Source organism: Cetorhinus maximus, chromosome 12 (assembly GCF_964194155.1).
Source record: "Cetorhinus maximus chromosome 12, sCetMax3.hap1.1, whole genome shotgun sequence".
Lineage (NCBI taxonomy): Eukaryota > Metazoa > Chordata > Chondrichthyes > Lamniformes > Cetorhinidae > Cetorhinus > Cetorhinus maximus.
The window spans coordinates 27,169,761-27,190,855 of NC_135890.1; the positions used below are offsets into that span (position 1 = coordinate 27,169,761).

The 21,095-nt window shown below is 40.5% G+C and overlaps 1 protein-coding gene across 3 annotated transcripts in view; it reads left to right on the forward strand.

Annotated features, from left to right (window-relative positions):
• The first annotated feature begins 3,104 nt into the window (after window positions 1-3,104).
• Window positions 3,105-21,095, forward strand: part of LOC144687327 (protein PHTF2) — a 120,232-nt gene continuing 102,241 nt past the window's right edge. The window contains exon 1 of one of the 3 annotated variants that reach the window (XM_078553283.1): window positions 3,105-3,253. The gene's annotated coding sequence lies outside the window, so the exon portion shown is untranslated. Of the gene's footprint in view, window positions 3,254-3,279; window positions 3,409-21,095 lie in introns of those variants that run through there. The other 2 variants (XM_078553285.1, XM_078553284.1) reach the window with 2 other exon arrangements.

Sequence of the window (21,095 nt, forward strand, 5' to 3'; positions counted from 1 at the left end):
TCATCCCTTTTATAATTTATAATGCTGCCAAGTTTCTTCTTAAATACAAGTTAAGCAGCTGAATACTTTAATGATTTATTTTTGTAATTCAGCCTGTTTATTTCTTCCCTACACCAATTATTTCTTCAATTTCCTCGCATCTTTCCTGTCTTCTTGTGTTGGTTGTCCACACTGGGATATAGATTCATGGGTAGCACCTACTGCTTCTCCCAGTACTTTCCACAGGAAGCCATTCTTTATGTGAGCTTACATGTGAGTTTTGACAGACTCTTTGACTGTGGGAGCTGCCATAACTTGTCACAACACCTGTGGCTATCTACTCAATACTTTGAGGTAGATAATTTAGTTACTTCATTTATTAGGGTAGGTAGAATGGTTATATATTTGGTTTATTATTGTACGTGAGATGGTTTTTCAATGATGTGAACATTTATTTATTTTGTGTTTCCTAAAGCTGGTTGGATGGTTGTGTATTTGGTGTACTACTGTAGGTTGTTTTAGTCAGTATCATACATAGAATTACATAGAATGTACAGCACTATTTAAAGAAGAGCAGGAGAGTGCTCCTGGTATCCTGGACAAGATTTATCTCTCAACCAAAATCTAAAAGGGATAATCCATTCACCTAGTTAATTGTTGCTTGTCGGATCTTACTATGCACAAATTCACTGCTCCATTTCTTCCATGGCTGTGTTTATTTGTGCTGCAACACTAGGGGGAGCATTTCCAGCACATGGATAGATGCAGTGTCAGTGTTAGAGCTTGTGACTATTTAAAGTGAGAGATGCTAACAAGTGCAGCTCTGTTTTCTGTCACTGAATTATGCATATTTTGCAAGCTGGTGTCTTATAAGCGTCTCCCTTACAACAAAATCAGTTAATGGAAAAAATTTTCAACTACCCAGAAAACAACCATTTTAACAGTCAGGTTCTTGTAATGGCAAAAAATATATTGTAACTATATGCTCTTGGCTTTGGAGTTTCACAATTGGTAAAAATCAATAGAAATAAAAGTATTTAAGAAAAAAATCATCACCCAATGTGGGGTTAGAAATTTTGGGAATAGGAGTCTCATATCTACCAATTGAGCCAGCCAGGCTCTGTCGGAATGTCCTGCACAAAGCCTTGCCAACTTGTTCACTTGTTCAATTTGTTCAATAGATCAAAAGAAAAAAAAATTTAGTGGTTTAAAGTTGCAGTGTTAAACTGGCCTTTTTTAATGTTACATTGGCCTGGGGGGCAAAATGGTATGCACCCACCATCTTGGTGGGAGAATCTGCGCAGGCGTTGGCGGCAACAGTGTGGGCTGATGTGCATGCATAACTGTTCCTGAATCCTTAACAGTCAGCAGCACGAGTTACAGGGCTCCAACATTACAACAGTGTCTATACTTCAAAATAACAGTATTTCATTGGCTGTAAAACATTTTGTCATTTGAATGGTCATGAAAGGCACTATATAAACGCAAGCTCTTTCTGTCAAAATGTAGTTAAGGTAGCAGTCTCTCTCTATTTCCCCTCTTTAGCCTCATACTCTTCTTTCCCCGACCTCCAAGTTCATGCTGGTATTCTCTCTCCCTATTCCCTCTTGATAAATGCTGGCACTCACTTTCTTCCCTTAGTCCTAACTACTGTTGGCATCATCTCCTTTCCTCTCAAAACACTATTTCTCCTCCATTGTCATCAACTTATCTTAATTTCCATCAACTTCTTCCTTTTCCCTGCTTTTTCTCTTGTCATGCATTGTGCGTTTTCACTCACTATGTACCATGACCCCTCCCCTCCTCAAATATTCTCTGTTCTCTCCTTTCATGCCTCGGCCTTGTACTCTTTCCCCCTCCCCCATTCTCACTCAAGTCTGGTGGCCAATTCACAGGAAATGCTGGTACTCTGTGTTACAGAAAATACTGTTAGTAGTTGGAGTGTTATGGTAGCTTGGTGCTGACACTCACTACCTATATTATGTTATGGTGCTTGTTTACTCAAAGCATTCAGGTAGGGTAGTGCTGCTTCATAATAAAGGAACAAAGGGCTTGTGTTTATAGAGCATTTATCACATCCACCATGTTCCCAAGCACTTTACAGTCAATGAAGTTACTGTTGTAATGTAAGAAACACAGCAGCCAATTTATGCACAGTAAGCTCCCACAAACAGCAATGTGATAATGCCCAGACAATCAGTATTTGTGTTGTTTATTGAGGGATAATTATTAGCCAGGATACCAGGGATAGCTCCTTCAATATGGGGCCTTGGGATCTTTTACATCTACCTGAGTAGGCAGATGGGGTTTAACATCTCATCTAAAAGGCAGTACCTTGCTGGACTACACTTCCTCTACTGCACTGGAGTGCCAGCTTAGAGTTTTGTGTTCAAGTCCTGGAGTGGGACTTGAACTCAGAACATTATGTGCCAGAGGTGACAATGCTACCAGCTGAACTATTGCCAAAACGCTAATGTTTTAGGTCAACGTTAACTCTGTTTCGTTCTCTATAGATGCTTCCTCACCTGTTGAGTCTTTTCAGTATCCTCTGTTTTATTTCAGATTTCCAACATCTGCATTATTTTGTCTTTGTTTTAGTGCATCTCCTTGGTGTTTATTATAGTCAGTTGGCAGTTGCTCAGTGTATTATCTTGAGGGAGGTTGGTGCCTGCCCTGTCTTTTGTGCTAGGCATGACATATCATAGCAGTGTCGTTGTTTACTTGGTCCTTTATGGTAGGATGCCTGGTTATTCGGTATATGGCGTAGGTTGGCTGTACGTTCTATTAAGTTACAGATCAGCTACATCGTTGGTATTTGGATTTAAGGGTTTAGTTTGTAAATGCTCGCCAGAAGTTGACTGGGAAGTTGGCGTACCTGTGTGTCTGGCAGTGTACTCAAGATATGATAGTAGCGTAGCTGACGTGTCTTTGCGGACAGGCGTTGTATACTTGGTGTATTGCGTTAGGTTGGCGGTATATTTGTTGTATTGCGGTATGGTTTATTGCGCGGTAAGTGGGTTTATTATGTATTACGGTAGGTGGGGTGTAACTCGGGGTATTACGGCAGGTTGGCGCTTGCCTTGGCGGACGGACGGTAAAGGCTGTTACTCTGAGCGAGCTCGACTGCAGCCTCTCGGCTACAAACAGACGTGATTCAAATTTAAAAAGGAGCAAGAAAGCTGAGGAATTGACAGTAAATTAGCGCTTCAGAAAGAGAGCTGATTGAGGCGAGCCTGAGCAGAAATGGAAATGAGCGGAGAAATGTAATATGTTGGTAAGTGATAACTTCGCGAGCAACTGAAAAGAATCATTTTAAAAAAAAACGGATTGGCTTTGGACAACTATTGTCGCTGAAGAGATAGTGATATGGAACAGAAATGGATGAAGGCGCTAGAATCTGAGGGAAGAATAAACCCAGTTTGATTTAAGGTCATCTTATTTCAATATTTCTTATTCTTATTGGAAGAACTGCGCTGATTTCCAATGTAAATCACACACGTTGATCTTGTTAGGGCCTATCGATTAAGTCACTAGTACAGAAGGTTTTTTTGTTGTATTGAGCTAGTTTATTGATTTTTTTTTTTACCCTGGGATGATTCTGTGAGATTTCAATGAGCGGTTTAAAAGTGAAAATAATTTTCAGTTTCATTCTGGAAAGGTCATTGTGTATTGCCTCTCTTTGGTATACCAGTTGTGTGCAGAAAAATGCAAGTAATTGGATATGTGTTTACCACTTTTAGACGAAGGCCAGGAAGAATCAACCAACGTTTTAGATGTCAGATTTTGGTTTGGGTCCTGTTTGAAGTAGCAAAAATTTTTGAACCAGATACTGAAGGGGGTGTTCATTTTTTTCTTTCCTTTCCTTGCCTTGGCTTTCTATTTCTGCAATTGGTTCAAAAATAGATTTTGTTTCCCACTCTCCCATGAATGTCTGATCTCTCCCTGATGAGATGATGCTGAGGATGACATTAGTTTTTGAACGAATCTTGTGTGCTTGCCAAGACTTTGGTTTTCACATGGGTGACCTTGGATTAGCAGCATCTGCAAGCATTCTAGAAACCTTTTGTTGGTACTGTGTGGCAAACTGTATACAATCAGCTCTGCATTCACTTTGTGTTTTTCTTTTTAGTTTATTGATGTCATTTTTACAAGTCCCAAACATACATTGTAGTATTGCACCTTAAAGGAGAGATCTTTCTAATGGATAGCAGAATTGGATGTTAGCCAATCTGTAAATGCAGGTCTAGTTAAAAGTGAACCAATCAAATGTGTGCCACAGGCGATAAGTTCACAAGGCCTGTTTTGAAGCACAGCAAGCATAATTTTTTTCATGGTTTGTGAACATCACTGCATATGAGCTCAGGGATAATAATAGCACAGAAAAATACAGTTGTGAATACTGAAGAAAATTATTTTTTTTACTACTCCTATCCAATAGTTTGGGGCACATTATTTACTGGTAGATTCTAAAATATTCATCACAAAATGTCCCCCTGTTCTCTGTTCTTCTCCCATTTGCCTGCCTACTTCTTAAAACTTTTACAGATGCCAAGCTGTGGGAGATATGTGAGAAGACTGAAGTCAGTTGGGAAGTAGTATTTACGCCTTGGATGGACTTGAGCTTATAAAGAGTTAAGAGTTGTAGAAAAAAAGCAAATGCTTTAGCCATGAAGGGAATTTAAGAGTTTCGTTTGGGGTCAGAAAGATAGCAAAACCAAAAATGTTGATCAATGATGAATGGTGAAGCAACAATGAAAGTGTTGGCAGTTGGTTTGAGTTGCCGAAAGCAATTGGGATTTGCCCCATTGAAGATAATGAGATCAAGATGTATGTATTCGGCGGATTTGAGGTTGTGCATGTGTCTGAAGGAAGTTAATGAATTTAGAATGGAACCACATCAAACAAATAGCTGGGGAATGGCTAATCAATGGAGAATGTCATTTATGCAGAAAGTGATCAGAGGAGAGAGCCATGCGAAACCCCTTATTAGAAAAAGAGTTGTTGGATAAATTGCAGCATTGGTAGAGCTGTCTAAGAGGAAGTTAGCTGCCCATGAAATTAGCCTTAATGAAAGCTATATGAAGCTAACTTATTCATCGTGCCAGACTCTTGAGAGATTTCTCGGATGTAGCCATATGACTTTGAGAAATATTCAAGAGCACAGTTCCAGAAGCTCTGTAAATAAGCAACAAGATCACTGGTGGAAGGGCTGTTGCTAAAAGAAACAAATGGGCAATAATGTATTGGATCAGAACATTCAAGATTAAAGATTGTTTGAGAGTTAGCAGGAGCTTTGGAATGTACTTATGTAAACACAATACAGTAGAATAGTTGTTGGAAAGATAGGATTTATCACATTTCTTCAGAATTATCTGAACACAAAAATGTTTCCAAGAAGAAGGGAAGGTGCACTGTGCATAAAAGTGAAAGAACAGCATAGCATAAATAAAGTCAGGTGTATGCACCTTAGGGCAATAGGAGCAATGCGATCAAAGCCAGAGATCTTAGTAGGGTTATTAGTGTTTTGTTCATTTGTTCATGGGATGTAGTCATCTTTGGCTAGACCAGCATATATTGCTTATCCCTAATTGCCCTTGAGAAGGTGGTGGTGAGCTGCCTTCTTGAGCTGCTGCAGTCCATGTGGTGTAGTTACACCTGTAGTGCTGTTAGGGAGTGAGTTCCAGGAGCCAGTGACAGTGAAGGAACAGCGATATAGTTCCATGTCAGGATGTTGAGTGACTTGGAGGGGAACTTCCAGGTGGTGATGTTCTCATGTGTCTGCTGCCCTTGACCTCCTAGATGGCACTGGTCGTGGAAGGTGCTGTCTAAGGAGGCTTGGTGAGTTCCTGCAATGCATCTTGTTGATGGTACACACTGCTGCCATAGTGCGTTGGTGGTGGAGGGAGTGAATGTTTGTGGATGGAGTGATTTTCAAGTGGGCTGCTTTGTCCTGGATGGTGTTGAGCTTCTTGAGTGTTGTTGGAACTGCACTCATCCAGGCAAGTGGAAGGTATTCCATCACACTCCTGACTTGTGCCTTGTAGATAGTTGACAGGCTTTGGGGAGCCAGGAAGTGAGTTACTCATCGCATGATTCCTAGCCTCTGACCTGCTCCTGTAGTGGGGGGCAGGGTGGTGTTGGGCGATTGATAGGCCAAAACTGGAGCAGCAGAGTTCTTGGAAGAGTTGTAGAGCTGGACAAAGTTACAGAAATCGAGAGTGTGAGACTATGAGGAAATTTAAACACTAGGAATGAGGATAAGAATTTTATTGGGGTACTGGGAGATGATGTAGGTCAAAAAGATCTGGGTTGAAGGATGAGTAGAAGCTGGTATGGAATGGGGAGAATTTTGGATGAGCTGAGCTAATTTTTGGCCTTTCCCACTTGCCTGAATCAGCCAAAAATTAGATTATTCTACAGCCTGGTGAATATTCATTCTTGCCTCACTGCTGTTTACAGTTAAATTGTACAATCAAGAATAACAAAAAGTGTTTTCAGGGAAATAAAAACTAAAATGGAGGATTACCCAACAAAACCAACTAATGTATGACCAAGTGCAGCTGGAAGTAATTAACATACTTGCAGAATCACTGAATGATGGGTCAGTCCATAGCACCCTCGCCTTTGAATCAGAAGGTCGTGGGTTCATGTCCCACTCCTGGAAACCAAGAACTGTGATTGTACTCAAAAGAGTTGCAATCTGTGACTGTTGATAACTCGAAAGAATTACAGAACAGAAGGAGGCCTTTTGATCTGTGTGTCTACGTTGGGTCTCCGAAGGAGTAATTTACCTCATGCCATTGCTCTGCCTTCTTCCCGTAGCCTTAACTCCATAACGTTCTTCCTTTTTAGATAATAATTCAATTCCCTCTTAATGCCTTGACTGAACCTGCCTCCACCACACTATCAGGCAGTGCATTCCAGATCCTAACCACTCACTGCGTGAAAAAGTTTTTCCACATGTCTCCATTTTTCTTTTGCCAATTACCTTAAATCTGTGCCCTCTTGTTCTTGATCCTTCCACCAATGGGAGCATTTTTTCCTTATCTACTCTGTCCAGACCCCTCATGATTTTGAATACTTCTATCAAATCTCTTCTCAACCTTCTCTTCTCCAAGAGAAACAGTCCCAAACTCTCCAAACTATCTACCTAACTGAAATTCCCTATCCCTGGATCTATTTTTGTGAGTCTTTTCTGCACTCTCTCTAATGCCTTCATATTTTTCTGAAGGTGTGGTGTTCAGAACTGGGCACAGTACTCCTGTCGAAACTGAACCAGTGTTCGATAGAAGTTTAGCATAACATCCTTGCTTTTGTACTCTTTGCCCCTGTTAATAAAGCCAAGAATGCTGTATACTTTATTAATTGCTCTCTCAACCTGTCCTGCCACCTTCAATGACCTGCACACATATTCACTCTCTGGCTTTGTGCCTCTTTAAAATTGTACTCTTTATTTTATGTTGTCTCTCTGTGTTCTTCTTACTAAACTGAATCACTTCACACTTCTCTGCATTAAATTTCATATGCCAATTGTCTGCCTATTCCACAAACCTGGGCCCTTTTATAGTTCTACCCTATGCTCGTCACTGTTCACAATGCTTCCAAATTTCGTATCATTTGCAAAAAATACCAGAACAGAAACTTCCACATGTTTTTAAAACATATATTTGTGCAGCCGTGTTCTCAAGACTTCCTGTGCGTATTTCTTGCGGACAAAAATGGCAAATTTCAGGAAGGCTTTTTTAGTAGAACTTAAGTATTAAGAATAGGTTGCAAATATCAGTATCATGATGTAATTATTTGTCTCCAAATTGCCCTTTGGAAAATCTGACAACTTGCAACATGTGTGAGGTTGGGCACCTGATTCCTTATTATGACCCTGCTGCTTGTGATCCACTTCCTGCATCACTGGCAGCCCCATGCAGAGTTGGGTCTTTAATATCAAGCAAACTGGGAGTTTCTCATGTGTGCTTATTTGGAGTACATTCTATAAGAGGTGCCTGAGACTATGGTCAGAAGAGCGCAGCAGTAGGGGGCAGTTACAGTGTAAGAGTTTGAGTTAAGGGTAAGGAGAAAGCCCATGAATTTAGCTGATTTATCAGTCTGATTGACAGGCTGTTCAAGGTCATTGGTAAAAAATAATGTGGTATTCATCTTAACATGATAAGCACAATGGAACCATTGCTGATGTGATCATTTGAAGTCAATAGAGGGGAAGTTAAGAGTTGATGAATTTGATTTTGTTTGACAAATGTCAAAAGGTTCCAGACAGCTGTCAAGATTATGAGAGCAAAATGACATCAGATGAATCTAAGGGAAGATTTATAGCTAAATGAGCTAAAGTGAACAGTAGGAACATTAGAAATCAATATAAACGTTTTGCTCTGGATGTTCAAGTGAAATGTATAAGAGGGAAGGTGGGAAAGCCTGAAAGAAGTGAAAACTGAGTTTTGATAAGGGAAATAGAAGGTAAGGGCAGCATGTGCGGAGATGGAAGTTGGTGAATTGAGATTCAAAGAGCTGTCTTGCATATTGTGGTTGTGAAGAGAGGAGGCCTCAGTAGGTTGTACTTCTGTTTTGTTCAGGATGTTGAGAGGAGAAGAAAAAGCAAGGACAGAGGTGTGTCACGAGAGTAAAGTCAGGATGGCTGCCTGCTTCTTAGCAGTAATCCATGGTGATCATTCATCCTCTGGGCAATAGCAGCACGTTGGATACTCCTGCATTTGTAAATTAACTAGTAGTGCAGTTGTGACAAAGTGGCCCCAAATAATCAGTCAGCTGTGTCATAGCTCCAGTCAGAGCAACCATCTTAATTCTTTTGACTATTTATGAAGCAGAGGGAGAATGCTGCTGTTAACCAATGGTAACTGGTCCATGTACCCATCATCATCAGGTTTCTGTTAAGAATACTTTGGTTATGGCATTTCATTAGTGATATAATCTAGAGATTAATGATTTCATACACGCTATGGGTGATAATTTTAAACGTGTGGGCCAGACCTTTAAAGAAGAGTTTCTGTTTTTTGACACAGTTAAACAATTACGTTCAGTTCGACTTTCATTTTGAGTTAGTTTTGTCCTCACTAGTTTTTTCACTCAAGTGAAGTAATTGAGTTTTTTATAATTTTGTTTTAGTGTTAAATCATGCTGAGGTATACTTTCAGCCAGTCTGCTGCTATCTAAATGTCCCTTTTTCACACGTGAGCCTTGACAGCAAGAGTCAGCCAGTTACTTGAGCAAAGGGAATATCATGTTTAAGCCTGATTCTGTCATCACCAGATTTCAGCACTGTCTAGCAGAGTCATTTAATAGTGATCACAAGTGGAAATCTTTACTTTTTTTCTTGATCTTTGTCTTCCTAACCCGAGAATGCCAATGACATTTGTATTGCCCCTAGTACTCTTTCAGCTGAGATCTCCTAACCAGCTCAGCAGAAATTGAACTTGGAGTCTTCGAGGTTTGTGTGGCATAATACATATATACCCAGCAGAGTTATGACTTTGAGCTACTTTCTCATTCCCTGTTAGTATCCAGCAGTAAAATAAAGCATTGTGATTGTTTAAGTGTAAGCTTGTGCTTCCTGGTCATTACTTGATACCACTGGCAAGCGTGTAGGATGTAATAGACACGGGTCAAGAAGTGGGAGATGTTTTCCAGGTTAAATCAAGCAATGTTGACATTGAACTGGTTTCAGAAGAGGATTCAGAGATTGGGTATCTATAGGTTCAGTCTGAATGAGCAACATTGAAGTGAGATTGAATCTGCACTTGGCAGGATTCCAGATGGATGACGTGTATGGAAGCAGATCTTGTGAAAGGTATTGCTAAGGGGAATCATATAGGTAAGTGAGCATGACCTGAAGTAAAAAGGTTTTGTATAGTGCTAAGGACAAAGGGTTGCCATAGATGCAGGTGGTAGTTTGTGTAAGGTATGAATGAGTAAGGAAAAGCGGGCCTCAGGTGATTGGGCTCTATTAAGTTAGATGTAGGTTGAAATTACTGAGCATGAAGAGTTTCTGGGGGTACAGACTAAGTAAGGGCACCAGATATGATGTTTCAACAACAAAGCCACTGAAGGACATGGAAGAAGAGAGTTGGTGAGAACGGTGATAGAAATTTTGATGCTTAAACATGGAAGAATGCTGGGAGAGTAAGGGTACAACAAAACATAGTTAATAAAAATAGGTTTGTTGATATATCTTGGCTTAATGCTAGAATATGCAATTGTTCATACTAAGTATGACGAAAATGGTTAGTACTGTCTAACCGGATGGAAAACAATATGGTCTGACGTTTTAATACAAGTCCATTATTTATGTGCACTTATCAGGTCACCCAATTTTACTGCCAGTTCAATTTAGTTATTTTAATAAAGTGTCACTGAATAAACCTATCTAATAGTGCACAACAAAATTGGCCTGATAGGCATTAGTTTAGGTTAACTTCAGGATGATCCCGTCATGTGAATGGGGTTAGTATGTTAGCTTCATTAATCCCAGTCATACTCGCATGTGTTTATGGCAGCACCACACTTGCTGTCTGTTCTATGCAACTGAAGTGGGAAAAATGGGTAATTCTTTTAATTGGCAAACTTACCAAAATGTTTTTCTATGGATTTGTGGAACTATTATTTATTTGACCTTTGTCTTACTTAGAAATAACTATTTTGCTTGAAACAACTCCCCATAATTTTTATAATTTTCATAAATAAGGAAAAGCTGGACTATAATCCTCTCAACCCTGAGGCAGTATTATAATTTTGAACGTTGTCTATGGCATCTACCATAGAATCGTTGTTTGTTTTAGAGATTCAAAGTTTGTCGAAGTTTTTTAAATTCTCTCACAGGATGTAGGCGTTGCTGGCTAGGCCAGCATTTGTTGCCCGTCCTTAATTGCCCTTGAGAAGATGGTGGTGAGCTGCCAGAGAAATTTGACTCTCCCATTACTGCAGTTCATTTTTCTTTATGATAAATTCCATAATGTGATAACTTAATAAATGTTTTCGGTACTGTATTGATCAAAGGAACCGTCATTATTCATGATTGGATTGAAGTGATTTCTTGAATGATAATACATTGTGTAATATGAGAACTCAATCAAAATGTTTCTCATCATCTTGCCTCATCTTATTCCAGCAAAGTTTGCTGCAAGGAAATACTTGAAGAGCTCACTGCATCATAACATTTAAATTCTTATTGTTCACCTAGTCCGGAAGTATGCAAATAAAGTAACCAGGTAAAAATATTGAATTTATGTTTTGGCATCAGATTTTCCACTATTGTCTCACTGAGATTGACATGCTTAGTCATCAAGAGGTTGCAAGGGCTATTGCACACTGAGAGCATGGATACATAAATATTCACAGGCTGTTCAACATGGAGGGCCCTATTCTGCTGCTTATGTATGGTGTTTTCATTGTGAATCCTTTTAGAAGCATGACTAACTTAATGAAGGAAACCATTTCCTGTTTCAGCTGAGAAGAAAACCAGTTGCCCCAAAGCAGCAAATTAGCTTTAGTTTTCTGGGCTTTATGTTTAAAAATGTATCTTGTAGAGCATGTAATATCAATGTATTATGTGATGATGCAGTGGTGATTTAAGCATTGGCATTTAATATTTTCTGAGTCAAGATAACTGTTTTTATGAGTTTTTGTGAAAATTCTGAACCAGATGTGGAATGAGCCTGCAAGTAGAAACCTAAATTCAGTTCAACTGGACTGAAATCTGGCAGGAAAATTGTATTGTTAGAATACTAAAGGTAATTATGGTGCACACCCTATTTACTATTTTAATAGTCAGTCCAACTTTGTTGGAGAAGCATTTGTGACAGCATGCATGAAAGACATAATAAACAGTTTAGATCACAAAGGGGATTATTACACCCTGGGGGAAATAAGCCGGCAGGGGGTGAAAATGCCAGTGTGGTCAGCCTGACAGTTTCACAACACCAGGATGGGAGAATGCAGCCCCGAGATCCTGCCTGATCTATTAAGAAGGATGATTAACATTGTTAAAGAGCTCCTTAAAAGCTCATTAAGGGGCATGTTCTGATTTTGATGGGGTGCATGAGCTGCACATGCTGTCTGGGGCAAACCAGCTGAATGAATTGGTGTACACAGCAGGAAGCCAGGAATGGCTGCACCAAGGAATTATGTGGGCCCCATGAAAGGGTGAATGGTGCAGAAGGGGATTCGGCCATTGGAACACAGATGATGTCAGCTCAGCACAGGTTGTGAAAAAAGTAGGCAGTAAGCTTTCAGGCAGTGTAGGGGGTTGCCACCCTGCTGGAATTGCAGGGTCATAATTGGGGGGGGTCAATGCTGCCAAACACAACTAGCAGACCACCTGAGCACAACAAAGGCTGCAGTTGGTAAAGTTAATTTAGGTTTATCAGAGCCCAAACTATTGTCACAATAATGTGAAGTTAATGTTTTGGATGCAGGGATCAGTGTTGTGTTCACTTATATTCTCAGCATATATTGATGACTTGAATTTGGGAGCAAAACTTCAAAATTTGCCAGTGGCCTAAAAAACTGTTGTTTAGCAAATACCAAGGAGGACAATAAAAGAATTCAAGAAGACATAGACAAAATTAGTTGAATGTACAAGCAAGATATATGCACTTTAATCTGGCTAACTTTGAGGAGGGTGGCCAGTTAGCTCAGTTGGCTAGACAGCTGTGGGTCAGATGAATGCCAACAGTACAGGGTCCAAACTCCATTCCAGCTAAGGTAGACTCGGGGCCTGACTCCTCACCCCACCCATAGCAAAAAATCACAGCACTTTGCTGTGGCTTGGCAAATAATCACCAAGGGCTTGCCTTAGCCCAGAGAACAACAGAAGTGTGGAGTAATACATTTGCAAGGCAGAACAGTTAACAGTCAGATTTTAGATTTTAGCGAGACCTATGGTTTCAAATACATAATTTTTAATAGCTCAAAAACAGGTAGTTAAACCATCAACAAACATTTGGTTTTTATAAATACATACATTGAATACAAGAAGTAATGGTAGAAATGCAGAAACATAGAAAATAGAAGCAGGAGTAGGTCATTCGGCCCTTCGAGCCTGATCCACCATCCAGTATGATCATGGCTGATCCTCTATCTCAACACTGTACTCCTGCATTCTCCCCATACCCCCTGACGCCTTTAGAGTCCAGAAATCTTATCTATTTCCTTCTTCAATATATTCAGTGACTTGGCCTCCACAGCCTTCTGAGGTAGAGAATTCCATAGGTTCACCACCCTCTGAGTGAAGAAGTTTCTCCTCATCTCAGTCCTAAATTGTCTACCCCACATCCTGAGACACTGACCCCGTGTTCTAGACCTCCTCCCCCAGGCAGAGGAAATATCATCCCTGCATCCAGTCTGTCCACCCCTGTCAGAATTTTATATGTTTCAATGAGATCTCCTCTTATTCTTCCAAACTGCAGTGAATACAGGCCTAGTCGGTCCAATCTCTCCTCATACAACAATCCTACCATCCCAGGAATCAGTCTGGGAACCTTCACTGCACTCCCTCTATGGCAAGTATATCCTTTCTTAAGTAAGGAGACTAAAACTGCACACAATGCTCCAGGTGTGGTCTCACCAAGGCCCTGTACAGCTGCAGTAAGGCATCCTTGCTCCTGTACTCAAGTCCTTTCGCAATGAAGGTCAACATACCATTTGCCTTCTTAACTGCTTGCTGCATCTGCATGCTCGCTTTCAGTGATTGGTGTACAAGGACACCGAGGTCTCTTTGTACATCAATATTTCCCAACCTATCACCATTAAAATAATACTGTGCCATTCTGTTTTTCCTACCAAAGTGGATAACTTCACACTTATCCACGTTATACTGCATCTGCCATGTACTTGCCCACTCACTCAACATGTCTAAATCGTCTTGAAGGCTCTTAACACCCTCCTCATTGCACACATTCCCACCAAGTTTTCTGTCGTCAGCAAACTTGGAAATATTACATTTGGTTCCATCATCCAAATTATTGATATATATTGTGAATAACTGGGGCCCAAGCACTAATACCTGAGGTACCCCACTAGTCACCGCCTGCCACTTCGAAGAAGACCCATTTATTCCTACTGTGTTTCCTGTCAGCTAACCAATTCTCAATCCATGCCAATATATTACCCCCAATCCCATGTGCTTTAATTGTGCACAGTAACCTCTTATGTGGGACTTTATCAAAAGCTTTCTGAAAATCCAAATACACTGCATCCACTGGTTCTTCCTTATCTATTCTGCTAGTTACGTCCTCAAAGAACTCCAGTAGGTTTGTCAAACATGATTTCCATTTCATAAACCCATGTTGACTTTGTCTAATCCTGTTGATATTTCTTAAGCGTCCTGTTATCACATCCTATATAAGAGACTCTTGCATTTTCCTTACTATTGAGGTTAGGCTACCCGGTCTGTAATTCCCTATTTTCTCCCTCCCTCCTTTTTTAAATAGTGGGGTTACATTTGCCACCCTCCAATCTGCCAGGACTGTACCAGAATCTACAGAATTTTGTAAGATGACAACCAACGCATCCACTATTTCCATAGCCATCTGCTTTGGTACCCTGGGATGTAGATTATCGGGCCTTGGGGATTTATCAGCCTTCAGTCCCATTAATTTCTCCTGCACTATTGTTTTAGTAATTCTAATTTCCTTTGATTCCTCCTCACTATACCCTTGGTTCCCTGTATTTCTGGGAAGTTATTTCTGTCTTCATCCTTGAAGCCAGAACTAAAGTAGTTGTTTAATTGCTCTGCCATTTCCTTGTTTTCTATTATAAATTCTCTTGTTTCCAGACTGTAAGGGACCTACATTCGTCTTCACTAATCTTTTTCTTTTTATATACTCATAGAAGCTTTTACAGTCTGCTTTTATGATCCTTGCAAATTTATTCTCGTACTCTATTTTTCCCCTCTTAATCAATCTCTTGGTCCTTCTTTGCTGAATTCTAAACTGTTACCAATCCTCAGGCTTGTTACTTTTTCTAGCAACTTTATATGACTTCTCTTTGGATCTAATACAATCCTTAATTTCTTTTGTTAGCCAAGGTTGGGCCGCTTTTCCTGTTGTGTTTTTGCGCCAGAAAGAAATGCATAACTTTGCAATGCATACATTTGTTCCTTAAATATTAGCCATTGCCTATTCACCATCATGTTTTTTAATGAAGTTCCCCAATCTACCATGGCCAACTCACGCCTCATACCTTCGTAGTTTCCTTTGTTAAGATTTAGGACTCTAGTTTTGGATTGGACTATTTCACTTTCCATCCTAATGAAGAATTCCACCATGTTATGGTCACTGTTCCCTAAAGGACCCTGTACAACAAGATTATTAATTAAACCCTTCTCATTGCACAGTACCAAATCTAGGATAGCCTCTTCCTTAGTCAGTTCCTCGACATACTGGTCTAGAAATCATCTCATACACAATCCAGGAATTCATTCGCCACAGTATTATTGCTAATTTGGTTTGCCCAGTCTATATATAGATTAAAGTCACCCATGATTACTGTAGCACCCTTGTTACATGCATCTCTAATTTCCTGTTTAATGCCGTCCTCTACCCTACCACTACTGTTTAGAGGCCTATAGACAACTCCCACTAATGTTTCTGCCCTTTATTGTTTCTTGGCTCCACTCAGACTGATTCTACATCTAGATTTTCTGAGCTAATATCCTCTCTCACTGGCACAATGATTTCATCCTTAACTAATTACGCCATCCCACCTCTTTTTCCTTTTTGCCTGTCCATCTTAAATATTGAGTACCCTTGGATATTCAGTTCCGAGCCTTGGTCACCTTGCAGCCATACCTCTGTAATCACAATCATATTGTACCCATCTATTTGCGCTGCTAATTCGTCCACCTTATTGCGAATGCTTCGTGCATTCAGATACAGTGCCTTTAGACTTGCCTTTTTAACATTTTAACACATCATTTTTGTACCATGCTGCTAGCCCTTGTTTCCGCTGCCCTCCACTTTTGCTTTCTACTTTTCTATCTTTCATTCCTATCTTTGTTTCCCTCCCTTATGTCTCCCCACTCAGGTTCCCATCCCCAAAATGTATTAAAAAAAAAGATAAAAAACCCCTATTCAAGCACTGAGTACAACTTTCGGTGTTTTATTATAAGAAGGGCATTGAAGCTATAAAGGCCTTACAGCATAAGATCACCATAATGATGCCAGAGGTGGTAAGTGGAGAGACTTCAGATATTGGAACTATTTTCACAGGAGAAGATCAGGCTAAGAGATGATATAACAGGGATTTTTAAAATTATGAAGTGAGGATAAGTCAATGATGGAAGACCATAAATTTCAAATTGAAATCAGGATAGTGAAGAGAAAGAGGTTAATAGAATGATTTTCACAAAGTGAGTTGTCAGAGAATGGATACTTTTCCACACGGAGTGGCTGAGGAAGAGACCACTGTATCATTTAAAGAAAACTTGGATAAACATTTGAAATAAGGAAATATATTGGGCTATAGGAAGTGAGCAAAATAGTGGTATTAGTTTTAAATTTGTCGAGCATGAGTCAATGTTAGAACGACTGCCTTCTATCCTGTAAGCTTCTTGGGTTGTTACATAACTTCACCCTATTAAAACAGCCTTACAAAGGAGCAAAGTGCAGAGAAGTTGAAGCCTCAACCAGTAGCAGAAAATATTCCAGACTAAGAACCAGAAGACACGTCTCTGCCATTCACCAATCATCTGGAGAGTTATTGAAGGCCTCTGTAGAAGGCACTTTTAGTTAACAGCATGTCAGAGCTCTTGAGGCCCTGCATCAGTGCCCAGCTGAGCAGGGCTGCCTATCCTCCATCTTCTGAGGGGGGTTGTCCACAGTTGCCTCTGCCTCTGGCACCTCCTGCACATAGTGCCTTGCTCACTCAGTGCCACCTTATCTAACTACATGTGAGGATCCATCAAGGTGACTGTATATGCACTGGTGGAGGGTGAGCTTGTAAGGAGTGATGGTGCCTCTGAAGTTTTGATGTTGCTGCACTTGGCCCGATGATGGTGAGGAAGTTGGTCTCATTGCCTGTATATCTGCACATCAGGGTTACACAACAAAGAACATGAGAACTAGGCTTGGAGAGCAGAAGCCTCTTTAGTGCTGAGACTTTCCAATGCAACTTGGTGTTCAGTTGGATGGGGTGAAGCGAATTAACACATTCCACACTTTAATCAGCATCTCCACACAGATGCCCTTTTTACCTTGCCCAACTTGCTCTTCGTCTATGACCCTGGCAGTGTCCATGACTCCCTCCTCCACGGCAGGGATAATGTGAAGGAAGGAAACCCCTCCAGCAGCCTGAGTCCTCTCGCGAGCATTATGAGTCTGTTTCTCCTAGAAGGACAGAAGGGAGTGAGATAAGGCACTGCTGGCCTCTTGCCAATGCTAGCTGCTCCTATTCATTAGAAGCTGCATGTTTCAGTGCTGGCAGGTCCTCTGGCTCTGAGCCTTGCTGAGGTGGTCAGCCAGTGCCCTGGGCACATGATCTTCCCATGTTCAGGAGCAGCATATGGCATCTGGCTCCTCAGCTGATGTCTCTGCTGGAGGGTGAATACCCAGATGCCGGTTCTGTGGTTTGGGGGTTGTGCTCCCCTTGCCAGAGCATATTGGGTTATCTAAACCTCTTCTGATACTGGACACAATTTCTGTGCACCACACTTTTTTTGCTGACTGTGTTAGCTATCATCATCCGGGCCTAGTGAGTCTGGGTGGGTGGCCACCTCCAGCCACCCTCCAAGAAAGAGGACCTCCTTCTCCCTTCTGGCCTCGAAGAGAACCTCCAGGTCCACAGCAATAAATTGAGGGCTGTTCTGCCTTGAAATCTGAGCCTCTGTCTCTTAATTGACACATTTTATTATTTGAAGATTCTTTTGAAGGCTGGAGGTGAAGCAGTGAAACGGCAGTTACAGTAATGGTTGCTGTGGTCTCTCTAAACTGGATCTGTGCTTGAGTTCTGCCCCCACAGCCACTAGTTGGTTGCCGGACCTATCTCCATGCCAATTAAGTGGTGCCCTTTTAAAACTGGGGCCAATGACTGCTTCCCTATGGGGGCAGGTTCGGGAGCTGAAAAGGGTTAAGGATTTCGACTTCCATCGTTCGCGCCCTGAAGGAAAATCCTGCCCTATATTAAGCTATTATGTAATTAAATATTGGGCATATGAATGCACTCCTGAGTGCAAAATGCATGGATTGCTTAACATATACACTCCTGTCATCTTTCCATCATAAATTCCATGTGAATAGTACCAATTGGATTATTGGTGTTAGTGTCTAGTGATACTTGCCCTAACAAGTGGAGTAAGAGATGACAGAAGTGATGATGGCATAAAACAAAAGAAGGCAATAATGAGAGAAATTTGCAAAACAAGAGATGGGTCAGAGGCCTGGAGGATGTCTCAATGGTTTTAACAGAATAGCAGAGGGGGAGGGAAGCATGGAAAATCTGGCGAAGTGAAGAAGACTCCATTGACCCATGAGTATGATGGAAGAAAATACAGATCACTCCACAGGTGTTGCTAATGACGAGTTTAGAGACATGTGAAATTATGGACTCTGCAGCTGAAAGCCTTTCAGCGAAGGACTCTGAAAGAAATCATGCGGTGATCAAAGAGATGCTCCATAAGATCTTAGCCGAACGGCCAAACTGCAAATTAACATTGGCATGGGCAGTCCATGCAAGTAATTCGCTTCAGGCGGTTGGGGCTATAGTCCTTATCAGTTGGTTGGGGAGGAGGCAGACATTTGTAATGTTGCATTCTGTAAATAAATCTATATTAAGTAAAAGATTGGTGTCTGATTTCCTGCTTCATTATCTGGCTTCAGAATGAATTAACAGATTGACCACCTAGTTGACAATGAAACAGTAGGATTTCCCTGTCCCAAGAAGCAACCTACAATCTCCTCCATTTCTGGACGTGTTGACGCATCCATCCTAAATTATAGCACCTGTACTCTGAGAGAAAACAGGAGCTGGGCCAGTCTCTGCATGCTGTGCATATCTGACCTTCACCCAGTGTAAGTCTTTCAAGTTATCAACAGTCACAGATTGTAACTCTTTCGAGTACGTTCACAGTTCTTGGTTTCCGGGAGTGGGACATGAACCCACAACCTAGGTGCCCTTTCATTTGGATCTGCTCAGAGCTTCTGATTAGCTTGGGGGCCCTATGCAATTGCAACAGCAGCACGGCCTTAATGCCATCCCGGTCATATTTACTCTTTTGCCACTGTCACATGGGACTGATTAGTGTGTGTATGTATCTGTGTATCTATATGGGGATATTATTTTGGAAAACTTGTTTTTACATATAAAAACTTGAGGGAGAAAATTCAAATCGGTACATCGTAGAATTCCATTCTTAATTATATGGAAGGCGCAGCATTGTTTTGTAGAGTTTCAATTTATAAACTGTAGGAGGCTTATGCGAACGTTGGATATATGTCACTGTCTTGCAGCATTTTGGATAGGTTTATGATTATAGTTACGACTGGAGCATAAGCGCAGTTAGGATGCAACTGACACCACAATTTCCTGAATACCTCACCAATATAGCTACAGGACACTCTGCAGTAGTTGTTGATTTATTGCATCACTTTGCTGACGATTGGGAGGAGGCTAATGATGTTTAGTCTAATTTTTGTTTTCTTCACTGGATTTTGTTTCACAGACTGTTTCTGAGGCTGCAGCACTGTGTCTGGTCTTTAGTCCTGACATTGGTAATGTTAATGCCCATCAGTATGTTGTTCAGTGCATTTTTGCAGCTTGTTTAATATGATGGATATTTTTCAGTGTTATATCATGGTTGCCATTTTTAACTTAGTGAATGTGGTGTGTGTGTAAATAGTTGTGTCTTTCTGAAACCCAAATTTCTTCTTTCCACCTTATTAATGTTTCTACAGATACACTGTTTGGAGGTATTCTAACGTGCTTCACCGAGTAGAAAGAAGATTGTTTCCAGACATGACTTTTTAATGTTTGGAACAACTAATTAGATACAATACAGGAGTATTTGAATATTAGAAGAGAGAAACAGCATGCTATAGATACCATGAAGCAACCCCATAATCAACATATCCCATCAGCTTTTTAAATTGTCTTAGTTTTCAGATTAAGTTCTAATATAGGGAATTCCACTATCCACTTTTCCTTCCTGTCTTCAAAGATGTCAAGGAGACTTGTCAGCCAGACTTCAGTACTGCACTGTCAGCAAAGATTGTAGAGTGAAACTTGAACCCGTGACCTCTGATTCAGAGGTGAAAGCGCTACCACTGAGCCATGGTTAATAGTAATGCAGATTACAGATAAGCATAAACACATCATATTTATACCTCTGTTCAGTTCCGAAGAGAGCCATATTGGACTCTACATTAACTCTGTTTCTCTCTCCACAGATGCTGCCTGACCTGTTGAGGTTTTCCAGTACTTTCTATTTTTATTACAGAATTTATTGGAATTTGTTTTTATTGGAATTACCCTTACTCTTCAGATCTCTTCACATTCTGCTTACACTAGCCACGTATATCTGTGTTGTGCCTTTTTGAATGAGCGTACAAAGAACACTTTAATATGATGGCCCATTTGTTTGTCAAGTAAACACGTACATCAATTTGACAATTCAAATGCATTTCCATAATTTAGCCTAATTTTGTGAATGTTCCGTACCAGGTGCTTTTTGTTTTCAAAATAAAACATCCTCTGATTAATTATTTTTCAACACTTTTTTTAATTACAGCAATTTTCCATTATCTTTTGAATTGTGTTAAAGCCAACTCCAAAATTAAAAATAGCATGGAAGACACAACTGTTAGTTTTCCTGAAAATCTGGTCCTTTTACTTCACAATACTGCCTCTGTGTTGGCTGGTTTTCGAAGGGTTCACTTACCTAACTTAAGTATCATTTCCCAGGAGGGTTGTGGTTACATCTGTGTTGCCAAGCATTCCCTCAAGATAATCACAACACAAGTATATAGTGTGGGGTTTTAAAGCATCCACAAATAATTGTTTCAGTCAGCCTAACCCTGATCCAAAGAGAGAAATTCTGTTCTGATGAAAGGTCACAGACCAGAAACGTTAACCCTGTTTCTCTGTTCACAGATGCTGCC